The sequence below is a fragment of the Amblyomma maculatum genome, chromosome 11 (assembly GCF_055883805.1).
Source record: "Amblyomma maculatum isolate TAMU_Amacu chromosome 11, ASM5588380v1, whole genome shotgun sequence".
Taxonomy (NCBI): Eukaryota; Metazoa; Arthropoda; class Arachnida; order Ixodida; family Ixodidae; genus Amblyomma; species Amblyomma maculatum.
The window spans coordinates 130,528,227-130,547,373 of record NC_139354.1 but is presented as its reverse complement, the minus strand read 5'-3'; the positions used below and the strand labels follow the sequence as shown (position 1 = coordinate 130,547,373).

At 44.6% G+C, this 19,147-nt stretch overlaps 1 long non-coding RNA gene across 1 annotated transcript in view; it reads right to left on the bottom strand.

Annotated features, from left to right (window-relative positions):
- Window positions 1-448: 448 nt before the first annotated feature.
- LOC146174972 (uncharacterized) overlaps window positions 449-19,147 on the bottom strand; it is an 80,584-nt gene continuing 61,885 nt past the window's right edge. The window contains exons 2-3 of the long non-coding RNA XR_014701724.1: window positions 2,054-2,163; window positions 449-691 (exon numbers count right to left, since the gene is read on the bottom strand). This is a non-coding gene — a long non-coding RNA (uncharacterized LOC146174972). The remainder of the gene's footprint in view (window positions 692-2,053; window positions 2,164-19,147) is intronic.

Here is a 19,147-nt window from a genome sequence, read left to right as displayed (position 1 = left end):
ACATCGTGTACGCAGATCGAAATTTGGAAGCACAGCAGCGACTTTCTGCGGTCGACCCACCCATATTAGTCGTAGTGGTGCAGCAAAACTTTAAAATCGTTTTTTGATCTTTTTTCGACCGTCACCGGCAAGGGGCTGTCAATCTGATTCTGGCACCTGGTTCTATCCTTATTCTTTGTTTGTTCATGCTCTTTGTATCGAGAAGCAGCTTTTTCAGTTTCTTTGTCGCGCAAGATGCGCCGAGACGTGTCTAGAACATTACAGCCAATCGTGTGCGTATCTGTAATTTTCCAGGTTGTGCTAGTCATCATTTGCGGCTTTGTGCTGACGAGTAAATGCACATTCGTAGATTGAAAACCGCTTAGTACCATTGCTCTATCGCAGTCGCTGATTACTTAGATGTTTTGGGGGCGCAGGTCAGCCCAATAAAGAGTGTATTGTAGTCATGTCAAGCTTTATTTGTTCACTACAATTTACCATTACGTGAGAATGGGAATCACTTAAAGAATATTGCTGCACAAACAATGCGAGACTGCAGGCAATGTTGCCTGGTGCAGCAGCTAAGCACATCCCTCTGTTCTCAGCAGGTACTGTGTAACTTTCCTTTTTCCGTACAAAACAGCACTCGAATCCTGAGTGCATGGTGACTGTTGCGACTTTTACAAAAGAAGTCGAATAATTCAAGAATTTCCTGAAAAGAAAACGGAAGAAATTATCAAAGCTATCAGTTATACAAAAACAGAAATAAGCGGAGGGATTTAAAACCGAGTCTGCCCAGCTGAGGAATGAGATCGCAAAATCAAGATCGGAATCAAACATGGCTTTCATGAACAAAATATTTCAATAACTAAACACTGCACATGCCGATCGTGAGGCCCAAAAAAAGAATTTTGCAGAGAGCAACAAGAAGATCGCTCACCGTATGGCTGAGCTGGAGCAGTACTCCTGACTTAACAGCTTAGAGATAAAGTACCTACGTTCGACAAAAGCCAAAGACTTCGTCCAGATAATGTAAACATTAAGCGACAAGATATGAGCCTTGCTGTTGGGCCTCCTGATTTCAAGGTTGTGCACCGCGTTCCTACACGTTCTCACGACAGGAACGTGATAGGTTTTGCGACTGAAGGAATAATGAAATGAAAATACACGGGCCTCCTACTGGCTCTGTAGCTAAGCCACCTCCGCTGCTTCGAGCGGACTGAAGAGAAAATAGAGAAGAAAGAAGAAGGGGCGAAAGGCGCGCGTCGCAACAGCCTTCGTCCACCACCGAAACGCTAGCAGGTGAAATGACGGCCTACAACAGATAATGTTATGTTGGCAGGCTAGCCCCCACCACAAGCGGTAGCCCCCTGGGGCCCGGAACAACCATCAACCTCTCAGGAACCTGATAGCATGTTTCTGCTCCTGCGAAGAGCAGAACCAGCTTATGACTAAGGCGCGTAAAACATCCATCACACACACAAAAATTACCTAGCCCTGCGCTCTCCGAAGGTGTGGTGTTCGTAAACGAACACCTCACGCCATCTAACGAAGGGCTGTTTGGTGCAGCGCTCAAGTTAAAGGAGAATAGTTGAAGTTCCTTTGGACGACCAATTATATTATCAAAGTACACCGGACAACAGAGAGCACTGCTTTTAGGATAACATCTGATAAGCTTTTGCAGATTTCTTCTCACACTTGAATCAGAGGAACTGCCAAATCATCGCCTTATTTTTCTACTTCTGATACAGCGGATACAGCCAGAGGCAGCTTTATTGCTTCTGTACACATCAATGTTGGGAGCCTAGGAAACATTCTGATGAGGTTAATACCTTTCTACACTCAACAAATCACCGCCTCTCACTTATCTGTTTTTATGAAGCATGGCTTTACCCGGTGGATGAAAACTTCTCTCTTTGCATGACTGGAGACCTGAATTTGTCCATCGCAATAGTAGTTCTCACGGTGGAGTAGCCATTTTTGTTTCATTTTTTTTCCTACACCTGGCGAGATGACTTCAGTATTAATGTCAATAAATCCGATTCGTTATTGTTAGAAACATCAAATTTCTTACCTGAGTGCAGCAAAAGAAACAATATTTGGAACTAGTTATTGATCTCTTCTATGCTCATTTTTTATTTTATTTTTGCACCTTTTTTGCCGCCGTGATCGAAAAATATCCATCTGGAAAACAAAATGTTCTATATTAGTTTACTTCGACATCAATTTACTTGACGAATTATGCCCGTTAAACGAACACTACCAAATGATTTACTCGGTACCTTTCTAGGCCATCATAGGTGTACCGACCCGCTGTGTAATGCAGAATACACCTTCTTTACTTGACACTATTCTATTCAATATCGATGTTTTACCGAATGTTTGACTGACCGAGGTCGACATTAAAGACCACTGAACTATTTGTCTTTATTTCTACTTGCGTCGCAACAATGATCACAATACTCATGCTAAGACGAAATTCAATTTAGAGGCTAGCAACGATCGAACAGAATGGGCAGATTTCTCGGCAATTTTGCAAATTCAGACGACGAACTGGCATTCAGTCAGTTATCATCAATCATATAAAGTGTATTTCTGCATTTTAGCAGTGCATATTAGAAAGTAATGAAATGGATGCAAGCTGTAGCAGTGTCATTCGGACAAATGAAATGTCACTCAACAAAATAACTGAAAAAAGAAAAGTGAAAATTGCACCTATGGATCTACAAACATATGGCAAACTAATGTAGTAGACAAGAGAAAGTTTAAATAGTATAACAGTATAAAGGAATTTGAAATACATACCATAAAGTGTATTACAAACACTGCAATATTTGAACTAGTTTTGGGGAAAAAAATGTTTTACAAATCGTCTGCAAAGTTTTCTTACTATAATATCTCTACAGGATTCGAATTCCATTTGTTTATGGTATGGGGGAAAATGCATTCACGCGGTATTTTGTGGTACAAAATATTGGATTAAGGGATAGGTTATGTCGCTGTCGTGGGTTCCGTGCACTTGAAAGCTTTATGTAATAAAGGAGATGAAAACCATTGTTTTCCATTTAGAATATGCTCTGTACAACCTGGTGACGAATTACTTTCGCGTGCACTCTATTGTTCTAATTTCTTCCGGTCTACTAGAATCGCTAAGAAAAAAAGACAACTTATACTAAAAAGAAAAAAGGCAACAATTAAAACCGCGACTGTTGCGTCGTTACAAGCTGGCGTCCCAACAATCAAGGCTCTGAAATTTATAGCAAACTCATCGAATATAGCAATGATGACAAGCAACAATGGAGAATCATCACTCAGATCCTAAATAAAAGAATCAGTTACCACTCCATGGAGACTGTCATAATGAAAATATTACTTTTCAAGAACCCTTAGCAATATCCGATGCATTTTATGAATTATTTCGGAAGTTGAAACATTTTGTTATGTTGACGTTTTTTTCTCTCCTCTCAGCCTGTCATATTTTTCTGAGATCATGCATGGCCCAGAACTTGTTCGACGTTAACGCTTTTCTAATCAATACAGGCGCTGTAATAGATAATATGCATTCATCACCACGTACGTGCATAAAACGTATCATTCTCCCTCACGTTATAAATGTTATCTTTGATACAGGAGTAGTACATTTCGCTGGATCATGGAAAAAGCAAGAGAGTTCCAGAAACCCATCTACTTCTGCCTTATTGATTATGCGAAAGCGTTTGACTACGTAGATCATAGCAGATTGCGGCAAGCTTTCCAAGAGATGGGAGTTCCAATTCACTTCATCTGTCTCCTCAGGAACCTGTATGAAGGACAAGAGGCCACAGTCAGAACTGGGCATGGTCTTACTGATTGGTTTCCGATTGAGAAAGGAGTGAGGCAAGGCTGCATACTGTCGCCCTGCGTATTTAACCTATAGGCAGAGTGCATCATGAGGAAGGCCGGTCTGGACGAGTCTTCAGCTAGAGTGAAGATTGCTGGAAAACGTATCAACAACCTTAGATATGCGGATGATACCACTTCAGTGGCAGAAAGTGAAGTGGAACTGAAGAGACTTCTGATGCGCGTACAAGAAGAGAGAGAGAAGTTTGGGCTTAAACTGAACATTAAAAAGACAAAGATCATGGCGCCTTGCCCTATCAAGTCCTGGGGCATCAATGGACAAGTGGAAGCTGTGACAGATTTTCTCTTCTTGGGCTCCAAGATTACCTCGGAAGGAGACTGCAGCCATGAAATTAGGAGACGCCTGCTTCTGGGAAAGAGAGCACCTAGTAAAGAGCCGAGACGTTAGTCTGCCAACCAAGATCCGTATAACTCGCGCTATGGTCTTTCCAGTTGTGATGTATGGACGCGAGAGTTGGACTGTGTAAAAGGCTGACCGCCGAAGAATTGACGCGTTTGAATTTTGGTGCTGGCGAAGACTCTTGGTAGTTCCTTGGACTGCCAGAAGATCAAATCAGTCGATATTGTCGGCCCTAAACCCTGACTGCTCATTGGAGGGTCAAATTCTAAAGTTAAAGCTCAGCTACTTTGGTCATCTGATGAGAAGAGAGGAGTCGCTGGAGAAAGATTTGAGGTTGGGAAAAGTTGAGGGTCGCCGGAGAAGGGGTAGGCAGCGAACGCGATGGTTAGATGGCATCCTCGAGGCACTGCAGATGAAGTTATGGGATGTTAGAAAGATAGTGAGAGACCGGAAAGCGTGGCGTGACATGGTCCATAGGGTCACGAAGAGTCGGACACGACTGAACGACTGAACTGAGTACATTTCTAACCGCGTTCCGCCCAACCAGGGATTTGCTCAAACTGGTTCTTTTTCCAGTAAGGAGGTCCGTTGCGCTTGCGGTGCTCCTCCCCAGGACGGATATCTTGGGCGAGGCAGAAAGGTCATGCTGGCTTAACTTATGACTTTTTATGCACAACATTTTGACACGTTAGGTTTATTCAAGATTGCAAAAGGCACAGCGAAAACTTGATCAGGCTGATCTGTGTTCATCTTGGATGATGCTCGCCCTTTTGGGCCGAGCCGATGGTGCAGGGCACCAACCTAGAACAGGACCAAACAAAGAACACACTGCTCTCATTCGGCATCTTCCGTTTACGCCTCAGGTTTACGACCCAATCAATGACGCTAAGCGGCGTGATGGGGCCAATCAAATTGTTCGTTGAAGCGGACCCATTTGGAACCCGTGAAGATGTTCGCTCCCACGCCTCTTCAGTCCTAACCCGTCTGACCATTGTTAAGCGATCACCTCCGTCGTCCCTTCGCTGTCCGATTCAAGGTACCGACACTGGAGTGATTACGGTATGGTGCCGTCGCTTCGCGGCGCCTATCTTGGAACACAACACGAAGAACAACCCCCTTCCAATTCAAGGATTTTGGCCGGGAGCAGGGAGTCAACCAAACAATGCTCAGCTGTCTGGGAGCTCCGGCTTACCCCTCAGCCGCTCTTTGTAGGCTTCCGTCGTCAGGCTAATGGATGTCCCCTCCGCGCGCATTTTGAGAACCCCTTACATTTTTCACAGTCGATTAAAATGGGCCAAGGAAGTTTCCATATTGAGAAAAACAGATTGGTCATAAATGCAGATTTACCGACCTATTCTTTACTGTTTTTCCTAAGCAAAGTCGTTAAAAAAACTACTACAAATATAAATACACACCTATTATGCCAAGTTAAATATATTGTCAACTTTACAATTCTGTGTTTGGAGGGGACGTTCAAAGGAATGCGCCCAGTTATATTTTTGTGGCTGGATTACAACACATTGATCGCTGTAGTATACCGGAGCTGCCTTCATTGCATATACTAAAGCTTTCGGTAATATTATTCATGGTATGTCCCTTTCTAAACATGAAGGCTATGACATCACTGACACGACATTAACTTTGATAGAAAAGTTATTTTTTTGACAGGCACACAGCGTATTTATGTAAAGCACACTATCATCCCCTAAAGTAATGAAAGCCATGTTCCTCAATGTTTAATTATCGGGCCCATCCTTTTTCATTATACATGAACGATTTTCAATCACATTTAATACAACTGCCTCTTGTACACCAATGACACAACCATAATGACATCTGTTAGCACAACTTCACAAATAGTTGCAAAACTTCAATCGACGCTACTAAACGTAATGAACTGGACCTGTGTTAAGTGCATTCAAGTCAACCCGTCAAAGCAAATTTCATGGTGTTTCACGCACTTCAAAGAAAATTACGTCAGCCCTATCAGAATACATTATTAATGTAGCTATACCTCTAACACATTGTTCTGTATTCCTAGGTATGATCGTCGACTCGAACTTAAAGGGGCCATTACGCCAACAATTGAGCTAAACTGATTATTGTATTTCACTCTTCATACGTTAAATTAAAAATCTTCAAACTTTGAACTCATTCCGTGCAGTATATAGTTTTAAAATAATATTGATATTGGAATCAGCTTTCTGGACATGCAACCATTGGCTGCTGACGTCACAACGTCAGCGCTGACGTCCCCATGTCGTCTGCTATTCGCGGTGCCAGCAGAACTCTTGCATGCGCGTCGTGGATAGTGATCCCTGAGACTTTGTTTTTCCTCAGCAAAAATAATTTATTCACATATTCTCTTTTCCTTGAGAAGCCTTCACTATAATATGCAACCTTAGAGATCCTCGGACCTGCTTTGGGCTTCGTCTAGAGATTGCCGAGGAGGCCGAAATCGACAGACTCATGTTATATAATTCCGGCAAGCAATCAGAAGTCCATTATTTTTGCGTTGTGAAGATTAGCTTGTTTTAGCAACAAGCGCTCCCGCATATAAAAAGGCACTTGTTCATTGTTTCCTTCGGTGGTTGTATACATGTGCCGCGGAAATGGGGAGGGAAAAGCGTTATGTCCCTGATTGTGAGCTATTGCCGTCGCCTTTGGGTCCAAATTCTAAGAGTCAATTTCGAAAAAGCATACCTTGACGCGAGAGCATGCCTTCCGAATTTAAAGGAACATCCAAAATGTTGAACGAACCGCTACCTCCTGACTTGCTGTTATATGTGCGTGTCAGTCAGACGCAATTATTTTTGGCTGGTAAAACTATTTTGCAAAACTATCTTCAGTCTACGCATGGCCAGCGCACGAAAGAATTTGCCGCGGCCGCCACTTCAGTCCCGTCATCGCAAAACCCCTTGCTCATCGTCGCTACATTGCTAGTTTATGTTTGTTTCACAAGTTTTTTTACTCCGAGCTACGACAGGAACCTTACATCTGCGCACCCCCACCACGTATCTCCCTCCGCACCGGTCATCAGCAGCAAGTGTCCCGACATCGCGCCCGCACCACTACATTTTCTTCATCATTCTTCCCCCGGACTGCCAACGACTGGAACGGCCTTCCCCGAGAATTTGCTGCTATCACATGCCCATCTTTATTTCTTGAATAAATCACACGTGTACTTGCGCAGTGAAAATCTTGTATTTTTATAACTTACTTACTCATATATGTTACCAATTCTGTTTTTCATGTCTGTGCGCCCCACCCCTTATGTAATACCCTCTAATGAGGGTCTTTAAGGTATTAAAGTGATGTGATGATGTGATGTGATGATTCGATTGCTCTTCACTGCATGCCCCTATCGAAGAAGAGCCTCCCAGTCACGCCGTCTCCATCTCGACTCCCCCACAGCGGCGCGCGCGCGATTTCGACGGACTCACGAGCCTCACCTTCCGTTTTCTAGTGCTTCTGCAGCAAATGGCTCGTGAGTACTTCAACATAATCATACACCATTTAGTATTTAGTGTGTGAACCCTAAACTCCCAGAGAAAGGCGCCGATTCGCGGATTATGACTGCGCCCCCAGCGTGTTTGCTTACAGCTTTTGCAATGAATGGATGTATGCTACCCGCTCGCGCGTTATAAAACGCAGGCTGAGCTAATAATACCGAAACTATCCACTTATTTCCGCATCAATTGCACCTTTATTTGTTCACAAACTGTATCGTTGAGGAACACAGACAGGACATAGCAGACAATGAGCAAGGTGGACAACCAGACGCAGGTTTATTCATCAATTGCTTAAATACCGCAACTGGGCGAGGGTGTGCTTCCTGTGCGTGGAACGCTCCTTGTTGATGTCACGCGCTTTATCGACGCGTGGCTCGTGCCACGTTCGATAGGATACATCCTCCCTTGTTTAATAAAGAAATCATACACATCACACTGTAGAAGGGACCCAAACTGTTGGGAGCACAGGCTATGGCACTTGTTCAAAGTTCCGGTCATAGGTCAACCTCTGTTGCGGCCTTCGTGGTCGCGATGACGTTCTTGGAGCAGGTGAAGATTGATTATGCTCGGGAACGCTGACAGGATCGTTGTCTGTGATATGCCTGTTTTCAGGAGTTGTCGGAACCTCTGCGTCATTGTGGCTGCATGGTGCTGAAGTAGAAATTTGATCACCTTCCTGGCTGGAATCGGAACCGATGTCCCATGAGCTTCTGCGAAAAACCTCCTTTGTTTGCAGTCGGTGCCGTCGATTGCGCTGTAGGATCGTTCCGTCTTCAGTAATGACTTGGTACGATCTAGGATACCTTGGAGTTTGAAGGACCTGTGCTTTGGTTGCTCATGCCCCTTTTTTGACGCGAAAAATGTCTCCAGGGTTGAGCGGTGGAAGTTGTCGGCTAGAACGACTTATCTGTCGGCGCTTCTGCACATTGCGAACCGGGCGCGGCCGCACATCAGGCAAAGTTGTTCGTAATCTCCTTCCTTGTAGCGCTTCGCCAGGTGACAGCCCGGATTCCAAATATGTAGACTTATAGGCTAGGAGACCCAGCTAAAAGTCTTGGTTCAATGCACTAGTTTTCTTTAAAATTCGTTTAACTACTTGAACCCCCTTTTCAGCCAGATCATTGGATTGGGGGTAAGCCGGACTGGAAGTGATATGGAGGAAATCGTAAGCGCGGGCAAAATATGCAAAATCATGGCATGCAAATTGTGGGCCATTGTCTTCAAGTAGACTTCCACTGATATACCATACCCAGTTAAAATTGCACTTGTTGCTTCAATGAAGGCTTTCGAGGACATTTCCTTGAGCAACTCAACTTCCGGAAAGTTAGATAAAGCACCGTAGACTCACAAGTATGCCCTTCCACCATGCTAAAAGATTTCAATACCGAGACGATATCATGGGTCTTCAGGCGTTGGGCGCAACATCATGGGTTCTGGAGGCTGTCGGTAATAATACATCTTGCATACAGAGCATGACTTAGCCAAAGCTTCTATGTCTGAGTTGATGCCTGGCTAGAATACGAGGTGCCCTGCCCTTTCTTTGCATTTGTTGGCACCCAGGTGTCCCTGATAAATTCTTTCCAGCATTTATGTCCTGAAGCTCTTTGGAATTATCCCTTTGCACCCCTTTAACAAGACTCCATTCTCTTGGGAAGCTCTCTTTCAAGTGACTTCTATCGGCCTGTAAGCGCTCCTTCCTACCTCTAAGTTCGAAAGCACTTGTTTTAATTCGTCGTCGCGGTTAGTTTTCTCGGCTAACTTGCTCCAGGTGTTACGAAGAAAGAATCTACAAACACAAAAAAGAAATACACAAACTACAACTGCGCTGCAAGAAGCGCTGTGGATGCTACGTCCCCTGTCTGCACCGGGTATACAAACAAGCGGCGCGGGCAGCTGCCGGCTGCGCTCGCTAGACAGGGTCACATATCGACGCTTCCCGATCAATGTGCATTCGCTTTGTGATGTAAGCAATCGTCAATCTGTGGTCGCCACAGCCAGATCTACACTCGGTGACCACATGCACCCGCTAAAGCTTGTGAATGCGCGATCTGTAATCGCCGAAACTATAGATACCAACGCGCGTAATCGCGCTAGGCCTACTTGTCGCTGAACTAGCCGGCATTTGGGCGCCGACTGACATTTCTGGTCAAGCTCATTGCTGATGGCAAGGAGGAACACATTAGTGTAGCTTTTTGTTTTAATTTTTCTAACTCGGTTAGGCTACAGACTAGCGCAGCTGTTGAGGCTGTTAACTCGAGTGTCGTATGTCAAATTCTCGCTCAACCTCCGACGCGACCAAAACAGATCAAACGACCATCCGCAGCTCAGTTCTGTCGGCATCGCGGGGCCGAAAATCTCACAGTACGGTGATAGGCGACCGTTGGCTGTGCTGGCGTCGTTGCCAGTGTGATGCGAAAATCAGTGTGTCGAAGAGCTAAGAAACCGTGCAGCTCATTGACTGTGAGCGTGCCTTACGCTGAAGAAAACATGCCTTACTCTATATCGCTTTCGTGCGGTAACATCTTCATCAAGCACTTCTGCATCAGGGTCGACCACTGTGTCTATCTTCCTAAGAAAAAAAAAAGACGTATCTTTTGATATTGCAGCCTGCATTGCAGACGACGCTCAGCCGCTGACCCCTGTGACCTCACACGAGGATTTCAAAATGGCGGTTGCTCTCGGTGGGAGGAGTTTCCCAATTCCGATTTCTATCGCGTTATTTTGTAATCTGCACCACGCGCTAGGCACTAAACCTTTGCGAGTAGAATCTCAAACCTGTATATTATTCACAGAAGTATAAAACGGCAATACATCGAATGACCCTGTCATTGCCTTTTTAAAGGAGCCCTATTTGGGCTCCCCACACGGATACAAATCGGGACCGATCGCGGCGAAATTGGACAGCCCACACGAGGCGCCGCTGAGCACGAGTTCCAAATTTCGCATGGAGCCTGTATTGGCTGCCCCCATGGGCCCAGCGAAAGCCCATACATTATATCCTATGTTGTGCTAATTGGGGTGTTTCTAATTGGTCTACATCACATGACCCATCAAATCTCCTAATTCTCCATGAGCACCTTAACCTAGCTGTAAGGAAGATGGAGGTGGGAGTGAAAGAAGAAAGGTGCCGTAGTGGAGGGCTAAGGACCACCACGCTATTAAATGGTTTCACCTTATCGTACTTTAGTTGTCCAAAGTGCCCCCTAGAATTTTATTTTAAGAAATTGTTTAGGCCTCGCCCTCAAGTCGTACGTGACAGAAATTCGGTTCGTTATTCGCTACATTTAGTCGCATTTCGTCACATGCATTATCCAAAACCTTCTCAGTGCTTTATAGCCGTTTTCTGCGTTTTGGCTGAATTCATGATTGCCTAAAAGAACTAAATTTGCTATTTTGCCATTTCATAGAAAAACCCAAGTAACGCTTTAGCTTTTACTTAATCCTGTAATATGTTTTATAGTGCGATGAAGTGGTATTCAATCCAAAGTTTAATTGTAGTACTTCATATTTCGATTAGGAAGAAATTTAACAGCAACAAGTTTTTGAAGACTATTTTACTTAAGTGCTCTGCTGCGCGAATGAGCCGATATGACAAGGGTTACTGTCGAAGGAGAAAAGGCGAGGCAAAATGCGAACCTGCCATGTACCTAACCTGTAAAGTCTCAAGTTAAACGCGAGACTCGATGCACTGCAGGTTAGATGGATGGTGGCTTTGCTTGTGTCGTTTCGACTCGCCTAGTGTAGGCAGCTGTGTCGTCAAGAACACTCACCATTTCGGCTCATTCGTGCCGCAGTTATAAAAACTATATAATTCCACCGAAGCTATCATGTTGCATAGCATTAAGCTTATGATAGCACAAGTGCACTCGGGGAAATTCGCCTTCACAAAGATATGTTAATTTTCATCATAACCAAGATACGAAATAATAAAATTATGAGTTCAACTGAATACCACTGAACCGAAAAATACAAAACGATTACAGTATAGATTAAAAACTAAACCATGATCCATGCTTGCGATGAATTGGCAATAGGGAATTTATTCCGTTTTAAGCTATCATAAAAGTCAACAAGCTGAAAAATACTTTATAAGCACTGAGAAAATTTTGGATATTGCCTGATTATAATTCAATAGTTTCCGCAAATTATCAATATAAATTTCCGACGCCTACTTAATAAGGGGAAGGCCCAAGCGATGGCATAAAATAAAGCCATTACTAATTTTTATTTTTATTTTATAGTTTTCTTTTAAGTAATGTAATACCTTTTAGTGCCTGATATTTGCGAAGAACGCAGTATTGTATTTTTTTGGTTTAAATGAAAATTGAAGATTGTGATGCGTTTTGAATTAGGATCAAAGTAGTCCTTTTATATTTTTGAATTTTGTCCAATTTCGAAGTAATATGCAGAACGAACAGAAAAGTGCACAGGTAATAAATTCTTCAGCAATAAAGAACAATACCTGCGTAATACTGAGAAAACGTTTCAACGGCAACATCTTATTGCATGAAGCTAAAATGTAGAGTTAACATCGATAATTTTCAGTACAAGCTGTGAGACTTATAATAAACGAATATTTTTAAACGGTACAATGCTACACCTACTGGTCCCTACTAATTCTTATGTGCTGAGTATCCTTCAGGAAGAGTTTAATAAACACGAAGATGATGTTTGTTTCAAAATGGAATCAAATTTCTGAGTTTTTTTTTTTTTTTTTTGCTGTTTTCAAAATTTGGCCGAATTTGACGCACAGCGGAGAAGAGCAGCTACCTTGCAGATAGAAAATTTGCCTTTGGATTAAATTCCTCGTGCCAGGCCGTAGGATTGATAATCATCTTTTTTGCAATGCCTACGTTCGTCCACTAGCAAAGTGTGCAATTTTTTTGTTAAAACAAGCTCGGACAGAAAGAAAATTATATTAATAACTCTCCGAAAAGAAAGGCTACGTATATATAATTGAGTAAAGCATAATGCACGACAATATTTTAGTGTGGGAGCCGCAGGGCTTTACATTCGCAGGCTTTTGAAATGGCAAAAACGGCATTTTCCAACGCTAGTAATTCTGATTTGTTTCCGAAACAATTACTGCATATCTTGCAGAACTAATTTTTATTTCTTTGTGTAAAGACATTTGTCACCCTATATGAAAGCTTAATTGAAAATAAAACTGGTCATGCGACCTCTAGTACACTCTTATCTCAAAACACGCATATACAGGAGGTGCAAGCAAAATTTAGCTAACGATTAAAAATATAACATTTTATATAGACCAGAGAAACCACTTGTATACAGCCACCAGCTACCTGTCACACCAGAGGCAATGGGAAGGTCAAGAGCCCGTGTTATAATTTTTGCGATGAATGACCCCGAGTTGGTCCTCGTCATGCTTGCGCATGTGAAGGTAGGGAGTTGAGTAGAGAATTTTACTCGTAACGAATGCATGTGCCAGCCGCAAGGTATCTTTACTTCGTAACCTCCCACGCTTATTGGAGACCCAGCGGATCATACTGCCTACCTGGTCGCCATACATGCGAAGTTTTGTTCGTGTTGTGTCCGGTCTGCTTTGTTGGTGAATAAAGAGACCAAGAATGCGGATCTCCTTGGCCTCAGTAATCGGACCCGAAGAAGTGTAAGGTGAATTGATCTTTCGTGCCGAGGGGAGGGACGGATGTGGACAAATTCTGATTTGGCGGGGGCACATTGCAGACCACAGTATGCCGTGTAAGCTTCCACCACCTCCACCACATGCCTGTTGTAGGCATGTTTCCATGTGTCCAAGATTACCTTCTGTTGCCCAGATAAAGATATCATCCGCATATATGGCATATCGGATGCCAGGCATTGAGCTTAATTTTGCGGAAAGGTTTTTCATTGCAAGGTTGAAGAGGAGAGGAGACACCACTGCGCCTTGTGGTGTACCACGTGAGACGGTGGTATAGGATCCATGTTCCGTGTCTTGAATTCGAATATAGGCGTGTTGACCCGTGAGAAATTGCCATATGTATCGATGCGTATTCTGACCACAGTTGGTATCTTGAAGATGATTTAGTATCACTTCATGTTTCACGTTATCAAAGGCTCCTTTCAAATCTAAGGCCATTACTACCTTCTCCTTGTGAGGGAGCTCTTTGGGCTCTAATATGTCATGATGAATTTGTAGAAGGATATATTTTGCGGACTTCTGTGGTCGGAAACCAAACAGTGTCCGCGAAAGTGCGATGCGTTTTGAGGTAAGTGGACAACCTGTCTTGCATCATAGTCTCCATCAATTTGCCGCCACAAGATGTGAGGGAGATAGAGCACAGGTTTTCCTCATCAATTGGCTTGCCTGCCTTAGGAATAAATGTCACTAGGGCTGTCTTCCAATCCTGGGGCAGAGAAATCTCTCCCAGCCAGATTCGGTTGGTAAATTCAAGGAGGCATGGTGCGCTGCATCCGGAAGGTTTGCGTGAAGTTTGACAGTAATCTTGTCCCGGCCCGGTGCAGTACCGCGCTTCACTTTGGCTAGGGCCTCCTTCAAATCATGGAGGTGGAACGTGCCATCCAGCTCCAGATTTGCTTGGCCTGCGCATGAGCACTGGGAAAGACGAGGGTCCACTGTGGTACAAAGATATCTGTCACACAGTGTTCGGGCCAACTGTTGTAGTACCGGAAAGTTATGAAGACACGGTGGAGATGCCGCGTCATTTCTGCAAGTGTTTGAGAGGGGTCTATAAGTGCACGAAACAAACACCACGTGTTACCCAGTTCACCATAATCATCATCATCATCATCATCATGCTGACTATACCCACTGCAGGGCGAAGCTCTGCCATATTTTTTCATGTAACTCGGTTCTGTGCTAGCTGCATCCATTTGACCCCTGCGAACTTCTTAACCTCATCCGCCCACCTAACTTTCTGCCGCCCCCTGCTACGCTTTCCTTCCCTTGGAATCCAGTTTGTTACCCTAAGCGATCATCGGTTACCCTCTATTTCCACTACATGTCCTTCCCATGCCCATTTCTTCTTCTTAATTTCCACTCGAATGTCAGTAACTTGAGTTATTTCTCTGACACACTCTGCACGCTTCCTATTACCCCTACCATTTTTCGTTCCAAAGCCCTCTGAGTTGTCCTCAGCTTAAGTAGAACCCTTTTGGTTAGCCTCCACGTTTCAGCCCCATAGGTGAGTACAGGTAAGATGCAACTGTTGTATACTTTCCTCTTGAGCGATACCGGTAAGCTGCTAGTCACAACCTGCGAGTGCTTGCCAAATGCGCTCCATCCCAATCTTATTCGTCTTGTTATTTCCGTTTCATAGTCCGGATCTGCGGTTACTACCTGTCCTAAGTAGACATATTTGTCTACTACTTCCAGTGCCTCGCTACCTAACGTAAACTGCTGTTCCTCCCCGAGGCTGTTAAACATTACCTTAGTCTTCTGCGTATTGATTTTTAAGCCTACCTTTCTACTTTTTTTGTCTAATACATCAATCAATATTTGCAGTTTATACCCCGAGTTACTTAGCGAGGAAATGTCATCAGCAAATCGCAGGTCAGTGAGGTATTCTTCATCTACCCTTATCCCTAACTGCTCCCATTCCAAGTCTGAATACTTCCTCTAAGCAAGCTGTGAATAGTACTGGGGAGATCATGTCTCCTTGCTTAACATCTTTCTTTGTGGGAATTACGTTAATTTCTTTATGCAGAACTATTGTTGCTGTGCAGTACCTATATATATCTTCCAGCACTTTCACGTACGGCTCGTTCCCCCCTGATTTCGCAATGCTTGCATCATCGCCTAAGTTTCAACTGAGTAAAATGCTTTTTCGTAATAAATGAATGCTATGTATAAGGGCTGGTTCTATTCCGAGCATTTCTTTATCACCTGGTTGATGGTATGGATATGATCTATAGTAGAGTGCCGTTTCCGAAAACCTGCTTGATCCTTTGCTTGATTGTAGTCTAAGGTAGTCCTGATTCTATTAGCGATTACCTTAATAAATACCTTATACGTAACAGACAGTAAGCTTATTGCTCTGTAATTTTTAAGGTCCTTAGAGTCCGCTTTCTTTTGAATGAGGATAATATTTGCACTCTTGCATGGTTTCGGTACTGTCGATGACACCAGGCACTGCGTATACAGGGTGGCTAGTTTTTCTAGCTTGATATCCCCCCCCCCCCCCCCCCCGTCCTTGAGCAAATCTGTAGTTATCTGATCCTCTCCAGCTGATTTCCCCCTTTTCATAGTTTCTAGTGCATGCTTGACCTCGTCCTTCGTCACTGGTGGAACGTCCGACTGTTTTTCCCTACCGGCAATGTCATTACGGTCCTGACTACTTTGGCTGCTGTAGAGGTCTGTATAGAACTCCACGGCTACTTTGACATCTTGTCCATATTCGTGATGACGTTGCCTGCATTGTCCCTTAACGCATACATCTGGTTTTTGCCTATGCCCAATTTCTTCTTTACCGCTTTAAGGCTTCCTCCATTCTTTACAGCACGCTCAATTTTCTCCATTTTATACTTCCTTTTACCACTTCGCGCTTATTGATTAGCTTTAATATATCTGCCAATTCTATCTGGTCTGTTGGATTGGAAGCTTTCGTACTCTGGCGTTTCTTAATTAAATCTTTCGTCTCCTTAGACTGCTTAGCTGTAGCCTTCGAACTATCCTACCGCCTACTTCTACAGCGCACTCAGTAATGATATCTCTGAAATTTTTGTTCATTTCGTCTACGGTAATGTCGCCCTTCTCAATTAGAGCTGAATATTTGTTCTGTAGCGAGATCCTGAACTCTTCTACCCTCCCCCTCACCGCTAATTCATTGATGGGTTTCTTTCTTCCTAATCTGTTGCGTTCCTTCTTCACATTTAATCTAATTCGGGACCTCACCATCCTGTGGTCACTGCATCGCAATTTCCTGATTACCTCTACACCTTGAATAATGGCGGGGGTTGAACACAGTACGAAGTCAATTTCATTTTAGTCTCTTCGTTAGGAGTTTTCCATGTCCATTTCCGGTTCCTCCGTTTGCTGAAGAAGGTATTCATGATTATTAAGTTATTGCGCTCTGCAAGTTCACTCCACTAAAAACTCCACCCAGTTATTTTCGGCTAACTGAGCGGCATAGTCGGCAGCCTTTTGGGTGAGTTCAACGATGCGGTGTCTGAGTTTCTTGTTGTGTTTCTGTTTTCTCAATTGTTTGGTAAGACTGCTGCGGGCCTCCCAAAGATGGAGATGGTTGTCTACTTCTGGGGTGGAGTCGGTAGCTGGATGTGTTGTTCCTTAGTGCGGAGAGTTGTCATTAAAGAGGTCACCCACTCGTGATACCCCAAGCAGACAATGTCGACAGAGGGAAGTGTCGAGCGGAACTTCGTCCAATCAGAAATAGGCGCTTGTGGTATGGGGTGTTTAAGGGGCCGTGTGTATACAGTGGTATTATGAATACAGTGGTTACTGCCCAGAGAGTCTTACGTATTAAGCCAGTCGGCGTGCTAAATATTGCGGGTAAGAGTCAAATCAGGGCATGTATCTCTGGTTACTGAGTTGCCCATGCGAGTGGAATTGGCCGGATCGGTGTGGATGGTAAGACCGAGGGTCGAAATTAGTTCTGCCAATTTTCTTTCTCTGGGTTCATCTCTAAGGTAGCCCCATTGCTGACAGTGAGCATTGAATTCTCCTACCATGAGTAGGGGGTCACGTCCATCCACGCGCATTGCTTTTGTAAAGAACTTGGAAAAAGTTACATCTTTAGGTTTGGGGGACAGCATATATTTAGCACATGAATTTTGGGGTCTTTTCTTCGCAAAGGTAAGACTGTGACCATGACAGGAGTATTGTGGGTTCAATAGAAGGGTGACCTCTTGTGCTGTGCTGTGTAGTCTTTTTGGACTAGGATGCAGGTTTGTGTGTCCCTCTGAAAAGTCTGATAGTGAGTTTGGCGTTAGCTTCTGGCTCCTGAAGGGCGACTAGAGCCACGAGGAACTCAAATGCTTCAAGGTAAAGCGATGGTGCGCTCTCTTCTGCCAGTCGTTGTAACCTCTGCAATTCCACTGGGTTAGTGCGAAGGGATGGTTAGTGTGGATGATCGCGATCTAGGATTGGGGGCCATGATCCGAGCTTGAGGGTGTGAATGATGCCATTGTGTTAAAAATGTTCGATCCACTGGTGCCAGACGCCTCGCGGATGGGGCGTTCCTCGTTATCAGAATTGTCCATGCGACGAGAGAAGTTGGCGGGACGCGCGGGAAGCTTACGGGGTCCTGCGCGTTTAGAAAGATGTAGTTGTTCGAGCATTCATTTCTGGGTTAAACTTGTTACCGAACGCGTGATGCGGGAGATTATGTTTGCCATCTCAGCGGTAATGGCAGCGTTTATGAATTGAGGATATTGGGAAGCAATGTTTTCAATAGCAGCCACTCGGGTATCCAGGGCATGCGAGTGTGCTTCGGTTTGGGGAGAGGGGTCCCGTTCTGTTATGCTATCGTCGTCCTCCGTAAGAGAGGGCCTAGAGGCGTTTTGAGTGGCCAGGGTGTTCAGGCTGGCTTTGAGCTTTTCATTCGATGCCCGGAAAATAGCAAGCTCACGTCTAAGTTCAGCTTCGAGGGGAGAAATGGAGTTGGTGGAGGTGGGCGAGTGGAGAGAGGAAGGAGAGGACACTATGTTCCCAACTGCCCACCTGTGATTGTCTTGGTTCCCGCTGGGATACGCTATCAACGACGCCTTTTTTCTGACGTGTTCCGGGCGCTGGGTCTCCGGTTTTGCCGCTGCATGGCGCTGCCTTCTTGTGTTTTGATGACGCCAACTGCTGGTGCCCCTTATCGTTGTCTACTTGGAGATTTTGGCGGGATCCTTCTGTAGCGCGTCATTATTGACATCTCCGGATGGCTTTTTCAGCTGTTGGTCCGGGCGTCTTGTTGATGGGGGCCCTTTAGTCCTTTTAGCGGGCGCGCCGGGTGATGGAAGTTTCCGGAATTTTTCTTTACATTCATGGGAGCTGGTGAGATTACTACCCCCACAGACCAGGCCTGTTGGCTTGCAGTCATGTGGCGCCATGCCCTCTTCAGTGGAGCCGACATTTTGGCCGCATTGTCCGCAGCGTTCGTTTGCTGGAGCCGGACAGATGTCGGCTCGATGGCCCAGTTCACCACACCGGCAGCAGGCTGAGATCGTGTGTTTGTACTGGCTAACTGAGGCAAGTTCGCAGTTGTAGTGTGCAAAGAGAGGGACAGTGGAGCCCCAAAAGTGAGCACGGTTACGTTAGTGGTTCCAGCTTTATGATGGCTACGAGTTCTATACCACGCCACCGGATATTGGGTTGAAGTCATTCACTGGTTTCATGATTGGGCACCGGGATAACCCCACGGTACACATCACCAGTCAGTTTTCTATGCCCACGCATCAGAATGAGTCCCGTACCAGAGGGAAGTTGAAC